The sequence below is a fragment of the Sciurus vulgaris genome, assembly GCF_902686455.1.
Source record: "Sciurus vulgaris genome assembly, chromosome: 10".
Taxonomy (NCBI): domain Eukaryota; kingdom Metazoa; phylum Chordata; class Mammalia; order Rodentia; family Sciuridae; genus Sciurus; species Sciurus vulgaris.
This window is the reverse complement of record NC_136470.1, coordinates 723,103-749,906: the sequence shown is the minus strand read 5'-3', so window position 1 is coordinate 749,906 and position 26,804 is coordinate 723,103. Positions and strand designations below refer to the sequence as shown.

Genomic DNA, 26,804 nt, shown 5'->3' with positions numbered 1-26,804 from the left:
GGCCCTGGAAGGGCCATTAGGCTCCTTCTCCGACAGTGCTCTCCTGTGTTTGTTCTGGGACTGGAGTTGAGGACACAAGTGTCCTTGCAGTGGAGAGCAGGAGGCAAGCCCTGCTTTTCAGGTGAAGTCTGGCCCTCTCATCTGTACCTGGAGTCCAGGTGACTGTGTGCTTGCCACCAGAGCTGGGTGTGTTTGTGGGGTCTGCCTCCAGCCTGCAGTGGGACCATGGGTGCAGAGCTCCCTGTGTCTGTGAAGTAAAAGGGGCAGTTATGGGATTTCATCATGTGGGTGCCTTCCTATGCTACTTTGTTCAGTTTGGAGCGTAGAACCCCTACTAGGCAGGTGTCGTGTCCTTCTTAACAGAGGAGGAGTTTGGATTGTGGGCACCTCCTCTCGCTATAGGCTGGAGCCCTGGCCGCCTGCTCTTCCACTCATAGTGTAAGGCCCTGTGTTTCTTTTGGTGCTGATCATCTCTGGTCAGCAGTGTCTGTACACAGGCTCAATGCAGTAGGTGGTGATGTTCAGGGAGAGTGAGTGGGTCCTTAGGGAATGGGTGATGCCATGTTATAGGGTTGCTGGCACACAGGTGGGCTCGTGTGGCATCGTGTGCTCCAGGGAAAGCATATCACAACATAAGGGCTTTGAAATTCAACCCAGTGAAAGCTGAGCCTCTTTTGTGGGAACATGCTTTCTATCAAGTCTGTGGGAAGCCCAAGGGAAAGAACTTTCTCAGACTATGGCACCACATACAGGGAGCCTGCCCAGGTCCTGGGGTGGCCTTGGGGCCCTGGCCACTCACTTGAAAGGGTGTGCTGAGCTCAGAGTGGGTGCCTGCACACCAGGCACTGGGTAACATGCCAAAAGCCAAAGCTACACTGATGGGCCCCTGCTCTGTAGCCATCAGATCAAATAAGCAAGCACAGATTAAGAAGATGGGAAGCAAGTGACAAAATGAAGCTAGTGATTTGAGCACTGTTTCCTCTCGTGGGTGGGTTTTCCTGCAGCTCTTCTAGGACTTTGAAAAGCTGAATTAAATCTCATTATAACTTTGTTTCTTGTGTTCATATCCCTTCTCTTCGGACTGCCTGTTTGCAGTTTTTAATCTGTTCCGTTAGGTTTTTTTCTGGTCTCTGAAAGCACGTCACAGGCTGTTGACTAGAATCGACTCATTTCCTTTGTATGCACTTCTGAACATATGTTCTTCGGCCTCCTGCTGACGTTTTATGCTTTTCTTTTGTGGCAGGATATCTTCATGGCTTTCTGTGTTTATGTTTGTTTCTCCCTGAAGGAAAAGTCAGTCCTGATCTTACCTTTATCTCAACATATGCAGACATTTTCAGCTAGGCACCTCATTTTTTGCCTGGATTCTCTTTTACATTCTTGTGACTTCAAGCTGGATGGCTGTTCAGTTGGACCAGTCCCCACACCATGCCAGGGACAGCAGCAAGTCAGGGAATCAAGAGGAAGCTGAGTGACTCTGGCTGCGATGTGCACCTTGTTTGACTGGGACCAGTGTCCTCTGTCATGGTGTCCCCATCTCCCTTGACCACATCTTACTGCATGTGCCTCTCAGTGAGTGCTGGAGGAGGGCTGGTGTCCTCTGTCATGGTGCCCCATCTCCCTTGTGTCATAGTACATGTCTCTCAGGAAACCCTGGAGAAGGGTCTCAGGACTCTGCCATCCATGTCTCACATTAGAACTTACAGAGGCCCAGGTGGTTTGATTTCTTTGCTTTAAATCAGTGAAAATGTAGGTAGATGGAGAGTAAAAGGTGTGTGCTTAATCAATAGCTTCCTTGTGCTAGGATGCTGTCAAGTTATAGGCTTCATGGAGGCCCTGCTCTCAAGCAAAGATTTTGGAAAATAAGAAAACTGTAAGTTGATATTTGTCATGAACGTACTTGAAAACATTCTAACAAGATTTTAGCAAATAGAAATTTGAAGCCTAGAAAAAAGAATTGGAGTTTATCCCAGGAATACAAAGTATCATTTATGCTATAAAATTAATCAGTATAATTTGCTATATTAACAGACTGAAGATGAAAAACAGTATCATCTTAGTATATGCAATAAGAGCATTTGACACAATGCAACATCTATTCCAGACAAAGATTTTCAGGAAACTAGTGACTGGCATTCATGAAAAGTGAACAGCTGATGTCATATATAATGGTGAGACTGAGTGTGTCCCCTGAGATTGGGTAAAGGCCAGGAAGCCTCTTACCTCTTCTATTCATTATTTTACTGGAGTTGTTAGCAAGTTCTGTAAGATAGCAAAAATAAAGAGGCATCAGAATTAGAAAGGAACAAGAAATAAAACTGCCTTTATACTTATTAGCCAACATGTTTGTCTCTGCAGAACATCTTGCAGCCAGAACAAAACTACTGAAGCTAAGAATGAGTTTAGCAAGGCTAGAGGATACAAGATCAATGCATAAGAACTGATTGTACATCTCTGTCCTGGCAACAGATAGTTAAAAATTGAAAAAAATTTTCAAGGGCCTTAGAAATGGAAACACTTAGGGATGGGCAGGACAAAAGATGTACAGTACTTGAACACTGAAAACTTGGAAGTTATTGCTGAGAGAAGTTACTGAAGACATAAATAAGTTGAAAGATAAGACAGTATTCATGGTTTGGAAAACAGGACTACCAAGGTGTTAACAAGCTGATCTGCTGAGACCGTGGAGCCCCAAACAGAATCCCAGCAGGCGTTTGCAGAAGTGTGGCATTGGTGCCTTTTGATTTTATGATTTACTATAAGCCACAGTGGTCAGAACAGTGTTGCACTGATTTTAAGACAGGCAGCAAGATCAGTGGGTTAGATTTTAGAGTCCAGAAATTGATCTTCATATATATGGTCAGTGACTTTACAGCAATAGTACCAAGGCAGCTTAATGGGGAAAGGCACAATTGTCTTTCCCCTGCAAAGTGATGGTGGAACAGTTGTATATCCCAATTAAAAAAACAAAACAAAACAAACTCTCATTTATAACCCTCATCATATATAAAAATTAACTTACAGTTGATCAGAAATCTCATTCTAAAACTCAAAACTATACAACATCTAGGAAAGCACTATGAGACATGTTTTATGACCTTATGATCTTGCATTAGGCAAGGTTTTCTTAGTTACAAACTTTAAAGCATTATCCATAAGATATGCAGGTGTATAGGTTGGACTTCTTCACTTCCAGAAACCTTGATCTTCAGTGGACAGGTGGAGGGTCTCTTCTGATCAGATTCTGAGTCCCACTCATGACTGGAGAGCAGCATGAACTCTGGCCCCAGGGCAGGTGGAGGTGGGTATTTGCCATGTACTTTCACAGGATCCTTCTTTACCTGGGTGCAGCCCGCCTGAGTGCCCGACCTGTGACCAGGGAGCTTGTTTTTACCAGCAGACACCCTGTGACTCTTGTCTGACCCCTGCCTAGTTTATTCCTACTGAGACAGCCACTCTCAGGGAGACCCTGACTGGGAGGGGAGTGAGGGCAGAATGTGTGGGTAGGGGAAATAGAGGAGGCAGTGAAACCAAGTACGTGAAACGGCAGAACTGGCACCCCTGGCTGGCCAGTGGGAAGGCAGAAGCCATTCAGGACATGTGGATCAGCAGGTGGAGGACAAAAAGACAGAGGGAGAGTGGGGACTCTTGGGCCAAAGCCTTTTGGGGGGTGCCTGGTGTTACCTAGGAAGGCTTCCTTCAAGGAGTTCTAAATGATGAGTTTAGAGCAAGCAGGTACGAGCTCCGTGGGGTTGCTCTATGGCTGAGAGGTCCCTGTGGGGTCACTGTGGCATATCTGGGTAGTAAACATTCAGTGTGGGGTCAGTGGGGCCAGTCAAGTAGGTTGTATACAACTGTCCCAAAGGGAGAGGGTCACAAGGAGGCAGTTATGTAAGGCAGAGCCCTGAGTGATCACCTTGAGGAAACTAGGGGAGGCAGAGAAGTAGAAACTGTCCATGAGGACCCAGTTCTGCCTCTGGAATGAGAGAGCTACCCTACATCCAGAATGGATGCAGAGGCCACGTAAAATTATAAGAATTCACTCCACACTGTTAAGGAATGGGAAAGCAAGCCACAGACTGAGAGAAAACACAGGTAAACTGCATAATTAATGTTTCTGAAATGTGTAAGAACTCTTAAAATGCAGTACTGAGAAACTAAAAATGGCTAAACGTTTGAATATCCATTTCACAAAAGAAGATATGTGACTGGCAGATAAGTTCATATGTGCTCACTTTCATTATTCACTGGGGAAATGCAAATAAAACTATAGGAAGACACCACTCCTTTGACTGATCATGGTGAATTCGGATAGGGCCAGGCATCTGTCACACCCTCTGGGGAGGTGAAGTGGAAACATTTTGGCAGTCAACTCAATAGCTTCTTAAATCCGTATGCGCCAGCTCTGCACTGCTAGGTATTCACCAAGGTCACTGAAGCAAATGTCATACAAAGCTTTGAATGGGAATGTTTGCAGCAATTTGTTTTTAATAGCTAAAATACTGAAAACATTCCAAATGTTCATCCTTGCATGAATGGGCATACAAATTATGGTGTATCTATCCAAATGATGAAATACTGAATGAATTAATGATGCACACAGTAACATCAGAGAATCACAGAGTAATTATGCTGAGTATGAGTAGCCAGATCAAATCCCATTCATTCCATTTATGAACTTTTAGAGTAGGCAAATTCTGTAATGTCAGAAGGCAGACCAGAATTTCATCTCAAGAGGGGAGGGGACAAGGCTGCAGATGTCCCAGGGAACACTTGAGATGGGCCTGTGCACCCAGTCTCAACTGTGGTGAGTTTCCTTGGTGTTTACATGTTAAGACAGCAATTCATACATTTAAAACATGTATTTATTATGTGTCAGTTTTATCTCAAAACTATTCTATTTCGTTTTGTTTTTCCAAAAAGAAAGCAGAACTCCCTTTGGAACAAGACTGCATTGTGCAGAGCCTCAACCACTTTCAGCCAGAGTGAGACATTCTGAAGCTAAAAACAGGAGCTGAACAAAAAACTGGTTAAACAGATGAGAAATAGACCCAGCTATTTTATGTGATTGCACTGTCAGATAAGGACTTTAGAAAATCAAGATTAATAAGCTAAAAAGGAGAAATTGATGCAGAAATATTTGAAAAGATGGAGAATTTCAAGTGGAAACATAATCTTTAAAACGAATCAAATGAACACTCTAGAATTGAGAAGAATAGTTTCTGGAATTAATGACTCACCAGGCATGTCTAACAGAAGACTGGACAAAGCAGAAGATAGGCACAGTGAGCCAGGAGGCAGTTCAGTGTGGTCACTCTAGATGGACACACAGGAGGAATAAGGGGAAAGCCTGGCAGGGTGTGTGAGAGCCCTGGGTGAGTCCCAGGGGCTGACGTGGCTGTCCTGGAGGAGGTGAGGGGAAGTAGACAAGTGTTAGAAGGGAACAGGGCCATGCCTCTTCCAGAGTCAACCAGTATCGGTACCCAGATTCACAAAGCAGTCTGAACTACACAGAATAAAGACGTTCACAAAGAAGCAAAACAGATACTTCACATCTGAGCATAAAATGATTTGACTCTTGAAAGCTAAAGACAAAGAGAGCATCTTAAAAGCAGCCAGGTTTTAGAATGGCCCATTGCTCTCCCCAGAGCCACAGTCTCTTCCTGGCACAGTCTGTGCATGCACACACTTCCCAGGGCTCTGTCTCCAAGTGGAACTGCTGTGTTGTTCACTATGCACATCTTCAATTTTGCTGACTGATAACTTGTTTTTTTCTTTTTCCCATCACATGGTTGGAGTTCCAACCAGCAAAATACAAACTTCCTTTGCATTACGCCTGTATCTGTGACCACTTTTCTCTACAATTGGTCTTCGAAAGCTAGGCCAGGCCAGGCATGGTGGCACATGCCCATAATCCTAGAGACTTGGGAAGTGGAGGCAGGAGGATGGCAAGTTCCAGGCCAGCCTGGGCAACTTGGTGAGGCCTGTCTCAAATAAGAAATAAAAAAGGTTGAAGATGCAGCTCCATGGTAAGGCACCCTGGGGTGACTTCCATTTGTCAGTGTTGAAAGAAAAAGAGCTATACCAAGTTTTGGACAGCAATATTTTTCCCACTCAAGATAGTGACCATTAATAAAATACATTAAATATATTAAGTAAGTAAACTATGGAGTCATATTGCAGCACCATGGCTTCAAAAAAAGGAGGCACTCACAATTTTTCACTGAGCCACTTCCACCAGAACGTGTGGAACAGATGTGCTTGGGCCCCATATTTGGATAGCACCAGACAGAGAGGCCTCAAGTGTGTGCCTCTTGCAAGGGAGGCTGAAGGGGACCAACTCCTGCAGTGCATTGTTATAAGTGTACTTCTGTGTGTTTCAAAGTATTCTCACTCTTGGCCACTGCTTTGCTCTAATGAGGCCGTGCTGAGCTGAAGCTGTATATGCATTTGTGTGCAGAACAGCCACAATCTTCAAAACGTCGTATAAATTGGTGGTGAAGATAGTGTAGAAATGAGAATGTGAGCACCATGACCAGTGAGATCACCCTGACTCTCTTGCACATTTTCCCCAGCCAGAAGCCCTGACATGCCCGTGCTCTTCCTTTCGCTGGTAACATCGGCCTTCCTTGTATTGCATTTTATATGCAAACTTGCTTATTTGCTTTTGAACAATTAACTTTTATCAACTTGTGTTCATTGCTCAATCCGTTTATTTTTCTCCCTATGAAAATCATTCATCTCTGGTTGAGATTGAACACATCCTAATTTTTTCATTAAAATGAGTGGGAACATTTTTTCTCTCGTAGTAGGATTCTCAGGACCAGTCCTAGTCCAGGCGACAGCTCCTCCTCATGGAGACACTAGGTATTGCCAGACTGCTACGTTTGAGGCAGTCTGGTGGGTATGTCTCTGCTTTGGGTTTTACTGGCATATCTTTTTTTCCCCCCTTCTGTCCTAGGGATTGAACCCAGGGACGCTTAAACACTGAGCCATATTCCCAGCTCATCTGTATATTTTATTTGGAAACAGGGTTTCGCTGAGTTGCTTAGGGCCTCGTTAAGTGCTGAGTCTGGCTTTGAACTCTCCATCCTCCTGCCTCAGGCTCCTGAGCTGCTAGGATTACAGGTGTGAACCACTGAGCCTGGCACTTGCGGATCTTTGATTACTAATGGGACTGAGCACTTTTTCATGTGCTTATTGGCCATTTTTGTCTCTGTTCTGTGAAGAGCTTTTCTTGGTTTTATCCATTTTATGTTTATGTCTATGGTATCTATAAGGGAGAGCAATCCACTGACTCCAAATGTTTCCACCATAATTTTCGTGCTAGAAAAAAAGTGTAGTGAAGTGTACAAAATCCATAGAGAAAGAAAACAGTTTTCTCAATGATACATTTCAAACACATGAGAACTTTGGGAAAGTTCATGATTTTCATGGGCCCTATTGAAAGAGTGCCTTAAAATAGGAACGGAGGAGGGGACTGTCCTGGGAAGATGGGCAGTGACGCCAAAGCAGTGTGCAGAGCGTGGGAAGTCAGGGTGAGGGCAGGATTCCAAGCCGGCAAAGCCTCACGCAGCAGCAGCAGCATGGTGCTGGGCATAGGGGCAACACAGTCAGCCTTGTGTCAGCCGTTAGTGCGCAGGGGTTTAGGAACACCATGCGGGGAGTTCTTCTGGGAGAACCAAAATGGCTGGATAGCCTGCCTGCAGGAAGTTGGGGCAGGGGGTCAGCAGGCCTGTGGACAGAGGCCAGAGCAGGCTTCCATACACAGCACTGAGATCCATGAGCATCAGAGACTCAGACTTGCTCAAATGTATATAGTTGTTAATAATTAAAATGATATGATGATACTTTTTGCTTCTCGATTAGTCAAACAGGAAGATGTTTGGAAGGTGACTCCAGGGAGCATGCTATGAGGAGTGGTACTCAGCAGCTGGGTGGTGAGTGGTGGGGTGCGATTTGCAGAGACCTGTATGAGAAGATTCTGGTAACACCTCCTGAATTAAAAATGAACAGTATTTCACTTCTTGTGCCAAGGTAGCTCTCAATGTGCTGATTCAAAAGAATTCTAAGCTGCATTGATTGTAAAGGACAAAGACACCAGCACTTCACTCCTACATGTGTAGAAAATTTCTGGGTGGACCCACCATGGAAGGTAACTATGACTTGGCTTTGTAATTGTAGGAAAGTCTATATACATCATCTTTTTACATTTTACCCTTCATATTTAAATATCTGTCATTTTGAAAATTTATGAAAGTCACCTAAGACTGAGAAGAGTTTTGATAGGTATTATGGTAGTGAAAGTCTTGTTAAAAAAGAATCTACACATGTTGCTGCATTCATTCTGCCTCATGGGATGCTAACATTATTTAATGACAGAAGTCTGAAGCATGAAGTGAAGTAATTCACCCCAGCTCAGGAGTAGAACAGAGCAGTGGCTGTCCTGGCACCTGTAGTGCTCCTATAGGGAGGAACCCAGAATACAGTCATTTAAGACGCTGTGAATAGCCACACGTCCCAAAGTTGATCCCTGCCCTCTGATGGGATTATTAGAAGCCATCTCCTGCATCCCTCCCCAGTGTTCTTGCTCCCAAGAGACAAGTACCTGCTGGGTGGGAGGAGCTTGCGCTGGTTTCTGAGAGGTGCTGCCTCACACTGAGACCATTAGCTATGCAACACTCAGACCTGCTTTCCCTCTCAGAACCTGATCCTCTTCCATAAAAGTCCATAGTGGCCATAGTGCCTACTTCTTACTCTGGTAAATATTAGGTGTGTATAATAAGCATGAAAATCCTTGGAAATAATAGAGTGCATAATTGTCAGTTTCCCCTCCTTTTTAAGATTTTGTCTGTTTATATAATCCCATGTTTGTCTCTTGAACACCATCCATCAGTTGTGATTTGGAGAAGAACTAGATCTTGTTTCTCCTGAGTTTCTGGAAGTATTTTCTGCAACCTAGATTCTATTGAGAAGTTCCCAGAGAATAAGATACTCCCTGTCAGCTGGTTGCTGGTGGGTACTGGCTGTGCCAGGTGGGGTTAGTGGCTGTCCTTGGGGTGGGGCCTTGCTCTTGTGTCACTTTACTCCACTAACAGCTGCCAGCCTTTGGCTAGGGTCTGCAGCTTACTGGGGCATCTGTGACCCTTCCCAGACATGTAGCTGAACTTGAAAGATGCACTTCTGCTGTAGCTGAGGTGCAGACTGTTGTGACAGTGCAGGTCAGAAGCCTGACATACAGAAGGCTCTGAGAAACAGCTCAGGCTATGCTTGTTGCCAGCAAGGGGCAGGGCAGAGCCAGGCATGGTGGCATCATCAGGGAAGAACCATGCACTGTCTCTTCATGGGTGCATTGAGCCTGTGTAACAGTGTCCAGCAATTGCTGATGGGTGCAATACCAAATTTCAAGTAATGTGATTTTGTGTGAATCGAATTGAAAGGGGTTAAGTGGGACATGGTCTGTGTGTCTTAGTGTTGGCCTTGCCAGGTTCATTGGGTAATGTGATGCTTTTCCCTTGCTTTTTGGTAGATGGACAGTGTCTCACCCTCGGGGAGCAGGTGGGCTGGCAGGACAGGCGTCCCCAGGCCGGGAGAAGGAGGCGCTCCCAGGTACTCTCAACTACCCCTGCTGGTGACCTACCTGCCCAGCCCTTTCCTGTTCCAGATAATGGCCACCTGTGACCCTGCCTGCTTTGACCTGCTTTGCCAACCTGTGCCCACCTGTGCCTGCCTGTACCTGACCTCGGCCCAGATCTGTACCCTTCCTTTTCCTCCTTAACTTGGGCCTCACCTAGTTTCTGATTGCTGTCTTTTCTTGCCTACTTCTTTTTAAGGTTCTGTTCTTAATCTTGAATTGCACTGGACTCCTATTAATACCCCCTTGCCGTGCCGTGTCTCAAGGGTTCCTCAAGGAGGTGATGCAAGGGGCCTTGGGTGCTGCTTGCTTCTCATCTGCTTATTTCCAATAACAGGGAGATTTGTAGGAAATGAGAAAAAAAGTTTTATTCCTTATGTAACACGATCTGGAGTCTGAGGTGACTGTCACTTCTTATCCACACAGGGTGTCAAGAGTTCTTTATTTGCCCGTGACAGTTCTAAGGTTAAGAACCTAGTAGAGGTAATGAGATGCTTCAGAGAATTGACTTTAACAATTCTAAATGAGGCTGGAAGAATTGAATTCATACCCAAGGTCAGTACATTTATGCAGCCAGTAGTAACCAGGCTCTCACTGATGGTCAGAGCCATCAATGAGGATGCTGATGGGTCCATCTCCATAGACAGCCACCCAGAGTAGACTTCACCCCTGAGGAAAGCAGACGGTGACAGTCTCAGCAGATTCAGGAAGAGGGGCGCCAGGAAGGTGTCCGAAGGTGTGGGTGCCTGTGTCTGAGGGCATGCATGTGTGCATGTGTGTGTGCACAAGCATGTGGGTATGAGTGTGCACATGTGTGTGGCACACCTATACTTGTGAGTGAATGTGTGAGCCTGGGCATGCGTATATGCATATAAGTGTGTATGTGCATTTCATGAATCTATGTGCATACACATGTGGGCTTGTTTGTGTATGCACACGTATGAATATGAGTGAGTGTGCCTGTGTTTGTGAATGTGTGTGCATGTGCATGTTTGTGCTTTTGTCGGCTTGTGTGTACGTGCTTGTGCATGTGCATGAGTGTGCACACGTGTGAAGGTGCACAGTGGGTGTTTCTGTCCCAGGTGCAGGCCTGGAAGGGAAGAGGCAGGACTTGGCTGCAGGGCTCCAGGCAGTCACAGGTGGCCTCCACCAGGTTTGGACTGGGGAGGGCAGAAGCAAAGGCAGGTGCACATAAGGAGAGAAGGATAACAGGCACTGGAGCAGCTGCTCTAGAGAGTTTTACTACAAAGGAAAAGAGCAGGAGGGGAGAAGGAAGCCAAAAGAGGTTTTCTTTGAAAGTGGGAGAAGCAGCAGCTTGTCTCTGCTGGTACTGTGCAGAGATGGGAGGAAGAGGCCACCCACTGAGGCCAGCCTGCAGGTGCAGGCTGGTGGAGTCCACCTGGGAAACCCTTCCCTGAGGGCTCCATGGGTCATCAGCTTAGAGTGGGAGTAGGGAGGACTGAAGATAGAGGAATCAACATGAAATCTGTTTATTCACCCTTTTGGACATATACCAAAAGTTTCAGGGTAATTTGGAAGATTTGGGGGTGTCACCAGACCAGGGAGGTCACACTTGTGACTGCATGTGGCTGTGGCGTGTGCTCAGTTGCTTGTGTTTTCTTCTGGTTATATGCTGCTCTGTGGCCTAGGCATGGAACTGATTGAAAATGACATTTTAACAGGATTGTGGCTTTGAGCAAGCAAGGACTAGGAGGTGGATTGGGGCAAAGAGATCCCAACGTGAGTGGGAAGAGGAGGCAAAGAGGAGCTGATGGGGTGCTCCGGGCAGAGGGACAGGAGAACTGAGAAGGTGGAGGGACAGCAGGAGGCAGATAACCACAGCTGACTTCTTTTCTAGTTGGGGGCTGTTGTGAGTCAATCATGCTCAAAATAGGATACAACCAAGAAAAATTTTAAAAATACAACAACCTTTTAAAGTTAAAGAATACTAATAGTATTTGGTTTCCATGGTAACTGCCAGCCATGTAACTGCACATATAGTGTTATATAGTGGCACAGGGCAATTACAGACAACAGGGAAATTGCAGGGTAAGTTTTAAATAAATACAGAGTGACTACATGGTTAGGTTCTGCTCCTGAAAGTGATGTGCAGTTCATTTCCGGGCCTGAGCTGCATGCAGGAGCTGGGCCCTGTGCCCAGTCACCAATCTGGGGCAGTACCAACTCCTGGCTCATAGCCTTTCCCTTGCTTCAGTCACATAGGGGTGAGTCCTGTTCCTCTTTTGTGCCTGTGCCTTGGGCAAGATGCCCCCAAGCGCACCCAGCATCTGTGGCACCTTCCCAGGGCCAGGCTAGGATGCATCAGGTGCGGTTTCTGTGTGAGGCTCAAGATATAGATGTCAAGGTTAGTGTAGTTAATCAGGACTTAAAAGGTGGTACACCTTGGTCTCCTGGTAATTGTAACAGGATAGAAACTGTTGTCACTGAGCCAGAATTCCTGGAAAAGACAGAATTAAATCAGCAGGCCCAGCTGAAATGTGTGACATTCTTGGAGACAGGGATAACTGCAGTCAGAGGACCAGATGAACTGGTTAATTATTAAGAAACAAACATAATGTTTGTGAAATCAACAGCACAGAAGACATGGAGAGGCCTATCGCATGTGAGAATAAAGACCACAACATGGCCCCAGGTCAGTGGACTCAGGAGTGAGCAAGGATGAACCCCTTCGGTGTTCTGCTTCAGGAATGTGCACAACTGACTTGTGCTGAGAAGGTAGGCTTTGGAACAGGGCATCAGGAAGTTGCCCAGCCAGAACAGCTCCAGAAAGGAAGAGGGAGTCACTTGCAGAGGACAGAGTGTTGGCACGTACCATCCCAGAGCAGGTAAACAGAAATGGACTCTAGGACAAGCCAAGCATGCCTTTCAAATGCACAATTGTGGGCACATCCAAGAGCCGTCACATGCTCCAGGAGGACCAGCAGCAGGAGAAAGAAGCTCCTGGTGCAAGAATACTCAAGCAACAGATTCAAAGGCACATGGATGACTCAGGTAGAAGAAGACTGCTCCCTCAAAAGAAAGAGCTACAGATTTGGGAAAGTAAAATGGAACAAACAGGTGACTTGAATCACAGATTGGACAAAATGAAGAAGGAATCAGTGGTTAGATGAAGTGGTCAGGTCTATTCAGAATGTAGACCTGTAGCACCCAGAGCTACTCCAGAATGCAGACCCAGAGGATCCGTAAGTGGAGAGAGTGAGAGAGAAAGTGAAGTGACTGAAAGACCCCCTGCTCTGTAGAGTAGAAACTGAGGAGAGAATAGAGAAGATGGGAGGGAAGGGAGGATGATGAAAATATGCTGGAAGAACATCTCCCAGAGTGTACCTGAAGACTGACCAGTGGCCCCGGGAAGCAGGAAGCCCAGCTGCAGGACATTCCAGGACGGAGCTTCAGAATGCTGTTGGCTTGGAGAAAACTCCAGAAGTGTTCAGCAGCAGGGGTGTCAGGAGGGAGTCAGCCTCTCTGCAGAGGCCTCGCTGTCAGCGGGCACCAAATTCCACAACTCGTGTTGCAGATTTAATTGGAATACTATCTTCAGGGAACTTGAGGAGAAGTGATTCCAGACCTGTGGTTTTGGGCACAGCCAGACTAGAATTCAAACCGAAGGGCAAAAAGTAGATGTCTTCATCAGAAAGTGAAGGACTCAGAGCTTGCCAGCTTTATTCTGAACACCGACAGATGGAAAAAGCCATCTGCAAAAGAGGACAGGTTTTACTGTGAGTAAAGCATCCAGTGTAACATGGACTGATCTGATAATTGGTGATGTATATCATGTGCAAATTAAAATAATAATAGAAATAAAAATCTATGTGTTTGTGCTTAGATAGTAATGAGGAGAAAAGTGAAAGTTCACTAAACTCCAGTTCTTCTCCAGAATACTCTGTAGATACTGCTCGGGTCTACAGTATGAAGTGTGCTGTCAGTGTCTTAACAAGGTACCAGCATATCTTTTCCAGAAGACTCTGTAGATGCTGCTCGGGTCTATAGTATGAAGTGTGCTGTCAATATGTTAACAAGGTACGAGCAGATCTTCTCCAGAAGACTCTGTAGATGCTGCTTGGGTCTACAGTATGAAGCGTGCTCTCAGTGTGTAACAAGGTACCAGCAGATCTTCTCCAGAAGACTCTGTCTGCTCGGGTCTACAGTATGAAGTGTGCTGTCAATGTGTTAACAAGGTACCAGCAGATCTTCTCCAGAAGACTCTGTCTGCTCGAGTCTACGGTATGAAGTGTGCTGTCAGTGTGTTAACAAGGTACCAGCAGATCTTTTCCAGAAGACTCTGTAGATGCTGCTCGGGTCTATAGTATGAAGTGTGCTGTCAATATGTTAACAAGGTACGAGCAGATCTTCTCCAGAAGACTCTGTAGATGCTGCTCGGGTCTACAGTATGAAGTGTGCTGTCAATGTGTTAACAAGGTACCAACAGATCTTCTCCAGAAGACTCTGTCTGCTCGGGTCTACAGTATGAAGTGTGCTGTCAGTGTGTTAACAAGGTACCAGCAGATCTTCTCCAGAAGACTCTGTAGATGCTGCTCGGGTCTACAGTATGAAGTGTGCTGTCAGTGTGTAACAAGGTACCAGCAGATCTTCTCCAGAAGACTCTGTAGATGCTGCTCAGGTCAACAGTATGAAGTGTGCTCTCAGTGTGTAACAAGGTACCAACAGATCTTCTCCAGAAGACTCTGTAGATGCTGCTCGGGTCTACAGTATGAAGTGTGCTGTCAGCGTGTTAACAAGGGACCAGCAGAGGGATAGCACAGGTCGTATCACTTCACATCTCATTGGGGAAATCATGGGAACAAAGAAAACCTGATCAGTTCACCAAAAGGCAGAGAAGAAGGGAAAATATTAGGAATCATAAAAAAAATATAAGGCAAGAAATCCCACGGGCATAGTGCAAAGGTGGGCTAAACGTGCGTACTAAAAGGTAGAATTCACATTCTCTTAAAAATGACCTGGAAGCAGAAAATGTGTTTGCTGGAGGGGCACTAAATAAATGCTGACCACCAGAAGGCAGGAAGGACTGAAGGGCTGTTGTGAAGGAAAAGTCGGGAGCACCATGTGGGAGGAAGTGCTCCGCCTGGGGAGTTGCAGTCTCCAAGGAGGTGAGATGGGCGAGCTTTCACACACACAGCCCACAGCTGTGGAGTCTGTGCACAGAGGTTGGCAAGCCCAGTGCCATGATGGGAAACCTCGGCTGACAAAACCAGATGAAAACCCCCACATCCCACATAGTCACCAAAGATTTGAACAGCATCCTTCACAAACTGTTTTCAGTGGAGGGTATTGCCCCTGCCCTGCCTTCCTCTCTTCCTTCCTTCCTTTTCAAGCATACCAGGACCATTCACAAGTGTATCTGCCATGTATTTGATGTTTTTAAACCTTAATTTACAAAAGCAGAATTATAACATGCAGTAAGATGGAAAATAACCACAAAATGATAGCCAGAAATAACCCAGACTACATTATACACTGAGAAATTTTGGAATGCTTTTAAATAAAGCATAAACTGTTTAAAAAATAATGAAAATAAGAGAACATAACATGTCAAAACACAAGGGCTGCTGCCAAAGCAATTCTCAGAAGAAAATGTTGAGAAACCAAAATATTTAAAATAAATGAACTAGCCATATGACTCCCAATGTTAGAGAAAGAATTACAAAATAATTCAAGTCAAAGTAGGAAAATGAATGAAGATAAAAGTAGAGATGAGTATAGCAGGACATGAAATTTGTCGCTTGGTGTAATAAATTCTAAAAAAAAGGTTGGCTTAGTCAGCTTTGCATCCCTATAATAAAACTTTACCTGACACCGTCTGTTTATGAGACAAAGAGAAGTTTATTTTGTCTCATGGTTCTGGAGGTTCTAGTCAAAGATTAGGTGGCACCATGGACTTGGGCCTTGGTATGGCATAGGGGCAAGTGCCCACAACTCCAGCCAGAAAGCAAGGAGACAGGAGGACTGTCCCTTTGAGGACACAGCCCAGGACCTGAGGACTTCCCACCAGGCCCCCACCTCCTGAAGGTACACAGTTCCTTACAGTACTGCCCTGGGACCAAGCTTCTCCTGTGGACCTTTGGGGAACACCCTCTGAACCACACCAAGGGTCAATAAAGTATTTAAGCCTTAGCCACTTGTGTCAGGGATGAGGGAGGTGAGACTTTCTTTAATACTTGGCAAACCAGAAGTGGGCACCACTGCAGACAGGAGCTGTTAAAACTTTAAGAGACTGCTGTTTGCCACTTCTGAGTGAAATGAATAAATTTCCTGAAAAATGTAATCATTGAAACTGCCTCCATATAATAAAGGAAGTCTAATAAGATGTATCACCATGCTTGGAGGTCTTCACTCACACTGCACAGGACATCTCCTTAGTGGGCAGAGTCCAGCACCTCCTGGAGAAAATTAAAGGTCTGGACACCATTTTAGAGTACAGAAGAAAGCAAAAAGACCCCAGAATCATTTTACAAGTTCAGTAACATTGTGACATAAAAGGTGTGCAAATGATCTTTAAGGAAATCTGTAAGTAACTATACCATCTGAAGATAGATGTGCAGCACACGGTCGATATGGGCAAATTGTAGTCAGCTGTGAGTGGTTTTGTGTGTGTGTGTGTGTGTGTGTGTGTGTGTGTGTTGTTTTGCAAGGAATACTGGGGATTGAATTCAGTGGCACTTTACCACTGAGCCATGTCTCCAATCCTTTTTATTTTTTATTTTGACACAGGGTCTTGATAAGTTGCTTAGGGCCTTGCTAAGTTGCTGAGGCTGACCTTGAACTTGCCGTCCTCTTGCCTCAGCCTCCTGAGTTGCTGGGATGACAGGCATGTGCCTCCTTTTTATTTGTTCTTTTTTAAATTAAGAGCAGCTTTGTTGAATTATGGTTTGGAGGTCCAGCTCTATCTGAGCTTGGTACACTGTTCATGCATGTTATCACTTTTCTTGAATTCTCATTACTTTGTTTTCTTTTTGAAATCTACAAGTTTTCTTTTTTTCATCTAATTTCCTCTTTGGTTTTGAAACATTTTCTCTTCTTCCCAATTCTTCCTTGAGTTCTATGCCATTGATTTTTGGTTTTTCTAATTCTGATTTATATTTTTTCATCTTTTCATTTTCTTAATGTCTTTTAACCAATTTAAAAATATTAGGCTATATAGTTTCTGTATTTATTGTTAGCTCATCCTTATGGTGTGCTGCTTGTCTGTAGAGATGTAATTTTACTTCTTATTTTCTTGTTTTTAAAAAACACTTTGTATGGGATCTGACTTCATATGGAATTTGCTTTTCCAAACTTCTCAGAATGGAGCATTTCCAGTTCTACAGCTCCATTATGCCTTCTTCTGTGACTTTCAGAAAGGGTTAGACTCTGAGGCTCCAATGGTGAGTTCAGAATGCATCTGGAGGTAGGGCTGGGGAGTGGGTGGTCGAGAAGCAGGAATGGTTTCAGTCAGTGCTGATGTTCTGTTTCTGGCAACTCTGCTTGATTGGATGTTGTCCCTTTGAGGACACCCTGCAAAGTTTGGGGCAGAGGAGTGTGAGGGTTGCTAGTCACACTCAGATGGTCTGGATCTGTAGAGAAGAGTGAGTGGGTGTGTGTGTGGACACAGCACCCAGGTGGGCCACAGTGCAGCAACTGGAGAAGCTGCCCGAGGAGGCGTAGACACCCTTGGTAATATCTGCAGATTTGAGATTACATCCACCAACAAGTTATCAAGTAAGTGCATGAAATGGATTCTTCAGTGGAGAAATGAGGACCCCTCCTTGGGTCAGCTCCTACAAGACAGAGGGAGGAAGTGGTGCTGTCACTGCTCCTGGTGACTGATCAAGGTGGCTAAGGCCCAAGGGTTCAGGGGCATGATCCTTAGGGGTGACCTAGAACCTGAGGGTGCTGGGAACCAGGTTGCTATGTTTGAGTTTCTCAAGAACTCTTCTCAAAGTGGAGTTTTAATTACAACTATAAATGCATTAGAGTATACGCTCAATAGTACAATAAGCAGAGGCCGGCAGCCTGTCTGGTGAGCCCAGGAGGCCCAAGGCCCAGGTGGGGGCAGTGTGCAACTCAGCCATGTGGAGGGTGGAGGCTGTGTGGGGATACTGCAGTGGAGCACAGCAGTGGTTCTTGGGGTCCTCTGTGGGATCTTGAGTGTCTTCACGTGGTTGGAGGGTGGGGGGCTGTGTCGTGATACTGCAGTGGAGCACCGCAGTGGTTCTTGGGGTCCTCTGTGGGATCTTGAGTGTCTGCACGTGGTTGGAGGGTGGATACTGCAGCGGAGCACAGCAGTGGCATCGAGGGAGCCCTCCCTGAGACTCAGGCTGAGATGCTGCATGGCTGCTTCCGTTTTGTGATATATGTGTAGAACTCTGTACCACACCAGAGGTTCCTGGCAAGTCCTCATACAGAGAGCCGATCAAGGCTGTCCTGGATTTGTTGCAAAACAGGATGCAGGAGTAGACTTAGGGCCTGATGGACCTCTTTCTAGTGATGACTTTGGAGTGAGTCTTCTGTGAAATAGAGATGGCAGCACCTTTTATAGACAGACTATAGCAGAGGAAGAGTCCCCATGAAGTCTAAGGATGAACTATGTGGCCCTTTATGAGCACTGAGCTCAGGGACCAGGTCTGGCTGGCACTGACTAGGCATATCCTAATATGCATGCTACCCATGACCTTGAGACTTTCTGACAACCACTACCCCATCAACTGTGCCAGCCTTGGCTGCCTCCCTCCCTCATGTCTACTGCCTGCTGATGTCCCCTGCCAGTCTTTTGTGCTGTGTCCTTGGGCTGAGAACCCTGTGTGCACTGGGGTCCTTGCTGAACTTGGGTGAGGCAGCCTTCCTACCTAGGCTTAGCAACTTGCCATGCTAGACCAGAGCCCAGGAAGGAGGGCCATCTTTCTCTAATTGGTATTTGTTCAGGCTTTGTTGCTGATGACTGACTTTCCCTTCCACTCCCTGCCAAGCTGAGAGTTAGGACAGCTTCATGTGGAGGTCCCCACCTCCTGGCTCTGGACCTGCAGTGCACCTGGATCATTCTCTGCTGGGCCCTTCTTTCACTCTGGCTGGGGTGCTGGCCATCGTTTCTCCATCCTTGACTCTCCCCACTTGTTATGCCCCTTGTAGCATCCTCCGCCCAGCTCTAGTTGCTGTTACTTGCTGCTGGGTGGGTTGATACATTGTGATGGCCAGCCTCATGGGGACCCTGGGTGCTGTCCCCTGGGTCCTGGCTTGCCTTAGCCAACTCCTATGTCCCTATATGCAGTGCTGGAGGCCCATCTCTCTGAATCTGGCCTGGCCTGCCCACCACCTACAGGATAGCTGGTATCCTGGGCCAGCTGCTCCCTTATTGTGGGCCCTCTCAGTGTAAAAGGTGCTACAGAAGAGCAGATGGAAGCAGCAAGGGGGCCATAGGGATAAGATTACAAGCCATATATTCCATGTTCCCTGTCCTCAGTATGTTTACTCGCTGGACATGGATTGGCACAGGAAGGGGCATCCCAGCACACCTATAGCTTCTGAGGAGGTCATCCAGTTTCAACTTTCTATCTGCATTACATGACTGATCTAGTAGATGTCCCCAGGCACACTCTGCTGCATGCTTCTTGCACATTTTCCGCTGTGGGTCACCTGGATGGTGTGTGCTATTCAGGGCCCATTGCTGCATTTGTTAGTTGTTGCTTTTATGAATGTTTCCCTTATACCTGCAAAAAGCAGCTGATCCATCCAGCTTGAAACAGGAACACAGCGTATGAAGGTCCCAACCTAGATGCTCTTCTCTGTGATATACCGAAGTTTAAAATAGTCACACTAGGCAAATGACTGTTTCTGATTCTTATGACTGCCTTCCTCCTGTGTGTCTTGACATTGGTCACTTAGCTGGTCAATTGTCCTGTGAACTGACTGATCCCTGTGTTAGCTCTCTGGGGTCTTCTCCTGCTCTTCCTAGAAGGCATCTAGGTCATTCTGGCAGGACTTCTCAGTCACAGCTGCAGGGGACTCCTTCCTCCACTGCAGACCCCGTGCCAGTACTGTTTCTTAGCCACCTCCTCTTGCAGGAGTTTCTGTAGCTAGATGCCACTCCTGTCCAGTCATGCATGGGACAGTGGGACTCCAGTGGGTCACACGGGTGGAATGCTGGGGCTTGGTGAACTGAGCCAAACAGTCCTGTGTCCTCACAGCCCCTCCTTGCTGTCCTCAGAGTCCAAGTGTCTTGTGTTCGATGGTCAGCTGGGACCTTTCAAACCCAGCTCTAGTGGCTTTAACCTCCGTTCTGCTCTTGTTGGTTTATCTTCAATTAAGAATAATATTCATTGAGGGCCTACATTGTTCCTTGGATATCCATGGAAGCTTGGGCAGCATGAGTGACAAGGCTGGTGGTCCAGAGGGCTTTGCAGAGAAGGCTTTCCTCAAGGTAGGCTCTGAGGTGGGTATCAACAAGCTGGGGAGGGCACAAGAACCCTGGAAGGATATATGCTGGGCAAGTACTGGAGGGGAAGGTAGAGCTGCGCAGAGACTGCTCTTTTTACTGGGAATGGGACACCTTGGGTGTTGCAAGCAGGACAGAGATCACTTTCCACCTTTGGGAGTGTCCCTCTGGCTTCAGTGGGAGGAGAGACCCCAAGGGAAGTGAAACAGGATGGATATCAGGACCTGTACCCAAAACAGGGCATGGGGGTGCAGTGAGACACAGGAAGGAAAGGCATGGAGGTGGGAGGCAGGGCTACCTCAGGAGAGCAAGCTAGACCAGCAGAGGCTTTACCATGACTGTTGGATTTGCTGCATTTTTAATTAATATGCAAATGTTTCTCTTGAATCTTATGAATTCTTTGTAACTACATTTCTTATTTTCAACAAAGAGTAAAATGTCCACTCTACATTGGGCAGTCGTAATTGGAGAACAAAAACATTTATCGTGTTGTGAAAGTTTTTGTTCTGATTCTTTAACTTGTCAAGATGTTCACTGAGAGTCCCTGGCAGAGCCACTGGAAGCAGCTGTTCAGAGTGTTCCCCACCTCGCCATGGCCACCCTGCTGCTCAGGAGCCTCCTCTCCCCACTCTCAGCCCAGGAGGGCAGGCGGCTCTCTGAGTGCAGAGCCCACCTTCACCTAGTGGTAGTGACTGTGCCTGTGTGTTTTTCATTTATGCTGCTGGCTGGGGTTTGCAAATAAGCATTGGATTTTGTTTATATTTTGCCCTTCAGAAAAGCTTGGCCAATGACCACAGTTGTTTAATCGTTTCTTATGTTTAGATATAAGGTGTCCCCCAAAAGCTCATGTGTGAGACAATGCAAGAAGGTTTAGAGGTAAAATGATCAGATTATGGGAGCTGTAACCTAATCAGTGCGTTAGTCCCCGATGGGGATTGACTGGGTGGTAAGTGTAGACAGGGAGGGTGCGACTGGAGGAGGTAGTTCACTGGGAAAGTATACATTTTATCCTTGGTGAGAGGAGACGTCTCTCTGTCTGTCTCTGTCTCTTTCTCTCTACTTCCTGGTGTGATGTCCTGAGCTGCTTTCCTCTGCCTTGCCCTTCCACCATGATGTTCTTCAGCTCTGGCCCAGAGCAATGGAGTTGGCCATCTATGGATTGAGACTGTGAGCACCAAATAAATTTTTCCTCCTCTAAAATTGTTCTTGTCAGGTGTTTTGGTCACAACAATGAAAAAGCCTGACTAAAATGTTCCTTTCTCACTGGGACATGAGGGTGATCCTTTGCTTAGATTTCTGTCATTTGCTGGTTTTGCCCTCCAGGTGCAGAGAGCTAGACTCTAGTCACCTTACCATTCTCAAGAAGTGACCCTCAATCATAACTCTGGAGCAGGTGCCTGCATGTCTTCCATGGCTGGAAGGACCAGGCATGTTGTGCTGCTGCTCATCCTTACACCTGTTTGCCTGGCAGCAAGGTGACTTCTGTCCTCTCTGTCTCACCTGTGCATGTAGGAGTAGCACTGAGGAAGCCTGGGAGGTGGAGAGTGCATGGTGGGACAGAAAAGCTTGGGGAGGTCAAACTCTCCAGCCAGGGGTCTGATGGTCATGAAAATCTCCATCTCTCTTATCTTCAGGTGGGAGAATCTGAGGGGAGAATAGTTCACACTGACACCATGTTGCTAGAGATATTTCTTCAACCCCCAGGATCACTGGACTTGAGACAGACCTTAACCCTGGCCAGGGAACAAGTGCCCCCCATCTGAGGACCAGCAGCGGTCAGCAAAGATTCCCTGTGCAGAGGCAGCTGCCAGTGGCTGACATGGGCAGACCAGGGACCCTTCACACACTTGCAAAGTGTAGAGCTGAAGGGGCAGCTGCTCTTTATTCACAGAACAGGAAATGGAGCCAAGTCCTGAGACACGTTGCCCGTAGCGCAGTGCTCACGTCTTCTTTCTCCACCCTACCAGTGAGCAGTGGAGCCTGCGCTGTCCAAAGTGCTGCCTGCCGAGTAGTGGGGTGAATGTGCTCCTCATGCTCTTCTCTGTCTCTTTCATCTCCTATTTTTACTTTAGAATTATATGGGGAAATAAAACTTAAATTTCTCTCATTTGTATGGCACTTTGCAAATTACAGAGTACTTTTCACAGCCCTGAAAGGTGGGTATTTCATGGTCTCTATTTAGAATGAGGAGCTGGGGCTGAGAGGAGTTGAGTCACAGGATTAGCTGAGGGCAATCCAGTGGAGGGTCCTTTCAGAGCAGGCTTCTGAGGGGCTGGGGTCCCAGGCTGCAGGGTCACCAGGCCTCCCTGTAGGGTCAGAGAGCAGCCTGCATCTGAATCCTACTCCCATCTCCCTTCACCCAGAGCCGAGGTGTGGGCCCTGACCCCTGAATACCTGCTCCTAAGATACCCTGCATCCTCCAGCACTCCAAGAAGTCCTAGCAGTGTTTCTTTGTAATTTTTCTGTTCGTGTGCACTGACCGTTTTCCCTTTGGGAAAGTCAACTTTTTGATGAAGTTGATTTCTAGAAGTGCTTTTCTTTTGCAATTTTCTGCTTTTGATATCCTGCATATATATGTCTTCCTCCTTGCATAGTTCTATAAATATTGAACAATTTTTGGTTATAGTTGTTTTGTTTTGCATTTTTCTCCTTATCTAGAATTTATTTTGATGACTATGGATCAACATTCAGGCAAGAACACAGTTCCCACTGCAGGCATTTCCAACAGAGAACTGAGTCCAGGGATTGACTGGACAGGTGACAGCAGGTGGAGGGGCAGAGGGGATGAGGAAGGGAACCGGGGAGTGCGGGTTCCTCACTGGGATCAGAGTAGCCGTAGCTCTGGACTGGAATCTGCCAGCCTGCGCCACCTGCTGGTTGCAGGGCACACAGTTGGCTCTGAATCCTGAATAAGGCAATGCAAAACTCTTCGAAAAGAAGCTGCCTCACCTGCCACTGACACTTCTGCAGCCAGTCAGTGCCAAGTGAGTGTCAGCGGCTGTCTGCACCCTGTACAACCCAGGGGAGGAAGTTCCTCTGTCCCCTGCCTGGGTCTCCCTCCAGTATCTCCTATTTGAGAAGCTAACACAAAGTTAGCAGGTGAGCCTTGTGGGCAGAATCCCAGGGGGACCAAGATTTCTGCCCCTGGTGCACAGGCTTGCATAATTTTACCCTCTTTGGAATGGGTAGGACCTGTTGACATGGTGGGAATTGTCACTGCCTTGGTTAGGTCATGTTAAGTGGCAAAGGCATGACCTTGAGTTAATCACAGGTAAGATTGTCTGCATGGGCCTGACCTAATTACATGGCTGTTTAGACACAGTCTAGAATTCAGAGATGTTTGGAAGTCCCAGGTGGGAAGTGTGAGGGGCACTGGACACAAGGCGGTTCTGTACTACTGGCTCAGGGACAGGCCCATGTGGCAAGGAGCTGGGCATGAGAGTCTTCCTTGGGTACAAGGGCTAAAGGTGTGCAGGCTTGGGACAAGGCCCCATGTCCACCTGGGATTACAGGCCTGGGACAGGACCCCGCCTCCAGCTAGGGCTTTAGCTAGTCTTTTGAGATTTATGTCTGGAGAGCCCCGGGCTGTACATGGGTGATTTGATGCTGTTTTCAGCTTCTAGGTGGGTGGTCAGTCACTGGGAAGCCACATGAAATAGTGCACAAGTGAACCTCATAGTGTAGTTTGTAGACCCGGGGCCACAGCAGCACAGCAGAGCAGGTGTAGGGAGGAGACTGTGGAGATGTGCCCTGAGTGTGGAGAACCACATTTGCTTTTATTTTTGAAGGGTTGGCCAGTTGTCTCAGTGCCATTTTACAATCAAGCAAAAGTCCCTCTACCAATTTGAAATGCACATTTTCCATGGTATGTACATATGCTCACCCCTTTTGGAGTATTCTCTGATACTCTCTCTTTGGCATTTATCCATTTCTAGAAAACCATCTTTTAAGACCCATCTCACTGGTTTTATTCTCCAAAACTTGTGTTGATTTCATGCCTTTGCTTCCTGATGAACTTGGGACGTTAACTTTCTATTACTATAACAAATGTGTGAGACAAGCAGATGTTTAAGGAGGAGAATATCACTTTGGTCTTGGTTTCAGCCATGGCTGACTGACTCTGTGCTTCAGGGCTGGCAGTAAGGCAGCACTTGGTGGCAGGAGCACATGGCAAAGGAAGCTGCTCACCTCAAGACAGCTGGGAGGTAGAGGCAGACAGGAAGGGCCAGATTCCCGGATCCCCTTCAAGGGCACACCTCCGTGTCCTCACTTCCTCCACTCGGCCTGCTTGCAAGAGGCTCCACCACCTCCCAGTAACACATGGCCCTCAACATGTGAGCCTGGGGATACTTGTCCAAACCATGGATGAGAGTTTTGGCTCTCTTGAAAAATATTTTTTTTTTTAAAAAGTTGCATTTGATTGTAGAAGACCAATCAAAATCCAGCTGTTCTTTTAAATAATAGTTTTCAGTATTTATTAGTATTAATGTTGCAAGTGAGGGTTTTCCAATTCAGGTCCATTGATTAGAACATGGCTTCCCTGTGGTTATGGGGTGAGGGATCACGAGGAGCTCCCTGTAGGCCCCCCCGAGCCTCGCCTGGGCTGGCTCCTCTCCTGAGGGTGGGGCACAGAGCCCACCCTCAGAAAGATTCTCCTCCCTCAGCTCTCCCCTCTGCCTCAAGGTCCAGCAGGATTGAGAACCCCAGAATGGTCTCCAGGAAGAGTAAGAGGTGTCAGCAGCTATGTCTCCAAGGCAGGCACAGGCATGCCGTGCCCTCCCCAGAGCAGGCAGGGTGCCACAGATGGAGGCTGGAAGTTGGCCTGGCAGAAGGAACAGGGTCAGCATGTCACAGGTTTTGGTCTCCTCTGAAGGCTAGGTTTGATGGCTAGCAGTTGGCAACACTGCTTCCTGTGGAGTGAAGCTCTGAGCAAGCCTTCCCTCCCAGGCTAGGGTGAGCTTCCAGCTGAGATGCTGTGTTGCCGTGCACATCTGTGGTCTATGGTGTTCCCAGGAGAAAGGACGAAGGCCACAGTACTCCTTTCTGCTTGGAGGTTGTAAGATGTAAGATCAGAACGCTGACTCGACAGTACTGCCACCACCTGGGAGCAGACCTAGGCGTGGTGTCCCACAGGGAGGGGCTGCCACATGCTTGGCCTTCTCTCCAAGTTCTGTCTGAGGTGCATCTCAGAACTCTGAGATGGACTTTCTCATGGTCAGTTTGTCACCAGCAGCCTGCCCCAGGGACCCTGACTGGATCCTGGCTGACTGGATTTGGCCACCAACCTGCCAGTACAGGAAATAGAAACAAAAGCCAGGCGATAGGCATATGTAGATCTAGCTAGCCAGAGAATGTGTCAGTGTCATCTGTCCTCAGTAGGAGAAGTACGGAATGCAGGAGAAGAGGTATCAGCTTTTCATTTCAAAGCAGGTGAAAGCACCCCCCCATATTTAGTTCATCCCTTCATCTCTGAGGGATTGGAGGTCCAGGCATCTGGCTGGCAGTCCCCTGTTGGATGGGGGTGCAGATACCAGCAAGGAGGCTGAACAGAAGCAGTCAGATGCTTACTCCTGAAGGGCACGTATTCAGTAGCTCTGCCTGGGAGAAGGGCTTTTAGTGGTGGTTTGCGTAGGTTTGTCAAGTGACTTCATGTGATCACCCTACCCCTCTCCCCCTTCTCTGACTGATTTCCTCTGAAGATATCCCTGATTATTTGCCAAGCATTTTGTCCCACAGCATGGGAGCCATGTCCCATTCCTTGATCTGACTGGCCCATGTTAAAGGAGAAGTAACAGTTTCTGAGTTAGCATTAGAATGAAATAGGAATTTGGGGACAAATAAAAAGAAAGATACACTGAGTCTTAGAAGTACCCATGAACTTTTGGAATGCAGGAAATGACCACACATCCTTGGCCTGTGTTCATGCTCCCAAAAAGTAACAAGGACCATGCACAAGTACTGAAACATTGGTATGAAATTGCACAGATCTGTCCTGACTCCACCTGTAGCTCCTGTTTCTCTATTAGTATTAACACCTCAGACCAATGGCTTGTGCCTCTCACTCTTTTTTTTTTTAAAGTAATTTCTTTTTTTTTTTGTTCTAATTGGTTATACCTGACAGTAGAATACATATTGACACATTGTACACAAATGGAGCATGATTTCTCATTCCTCTGACTGTACATGGTGCTGAGTCACACCAGTAGTGTGATCATACATGTATATAGGGTGATAATGTCCAGCTCAATCTACCATCCTTCCCATCTCTACCGCCCCACCCCTCCCATCACTCCCCTCTGCCCAATCCAAAGTTCCTTCATGCTTCTCTACCTGCCCAGCTCCCCACTTCCCCACTATGGATCAGCCTCCGCTTATCAGAGAAAACATTCAGCCTTGGTATTTTGGGATTGGCGTATTTCACTTGGCATGATGTTCTCTAATTCCATCCATTACTAGCAAATGCCATAATTTCATTCTTCTTTAAGGCTGAGTAATATTTCACTGTGTTTATGTACCACATTTTCTTTATCCATTCATCTGTTGAAGGGCATCTAGGTTGATTCCCTAGTTTAGTTATTGTGAATTGAGCTGCTATACACTTTGATGTGGCTACATCACTATAGTAGGCTGATTTTAAGTCCTTTGGGTATAAACTGAGCAGTGGGACAGCTGGTCAAATGGTGGGTCCTTTGCAAGTTTTCTGAGGAATCTCCATGCTGCTTTCCA

At 46.7% G+C, this 26,804-nt stretch overlaps 1 protein-coding gene across 16 annotated transcripts in view; it reads left to right on the top strand.

Moving 5' to 3' along the window:
• Positions 1-26,804, top strand: part of PCBP3 (poly(rC) binding protein 3) — a 235,080-nt gene that overhangs the window by 88,541 nt on the left and 119,735 nt on the right. For 4 of the 16 annotated variants that reach the window (XM_079100773.1, XM_079100770.1, XM_079100774.1 and 1 more), the window contains one exon: positions 9,530-9,609. The exons of the other annotated variants lie outside the window; for them this stretch is intronic. The gene's annotated coding sequence lies outside the window, so the exon portion shown is untranslated. The remainder of the gene's footprint in view (positions 1-9,529; positions 9,610-26,804) is intronic. 16 annotated transcript variants of the gene reach the window in all.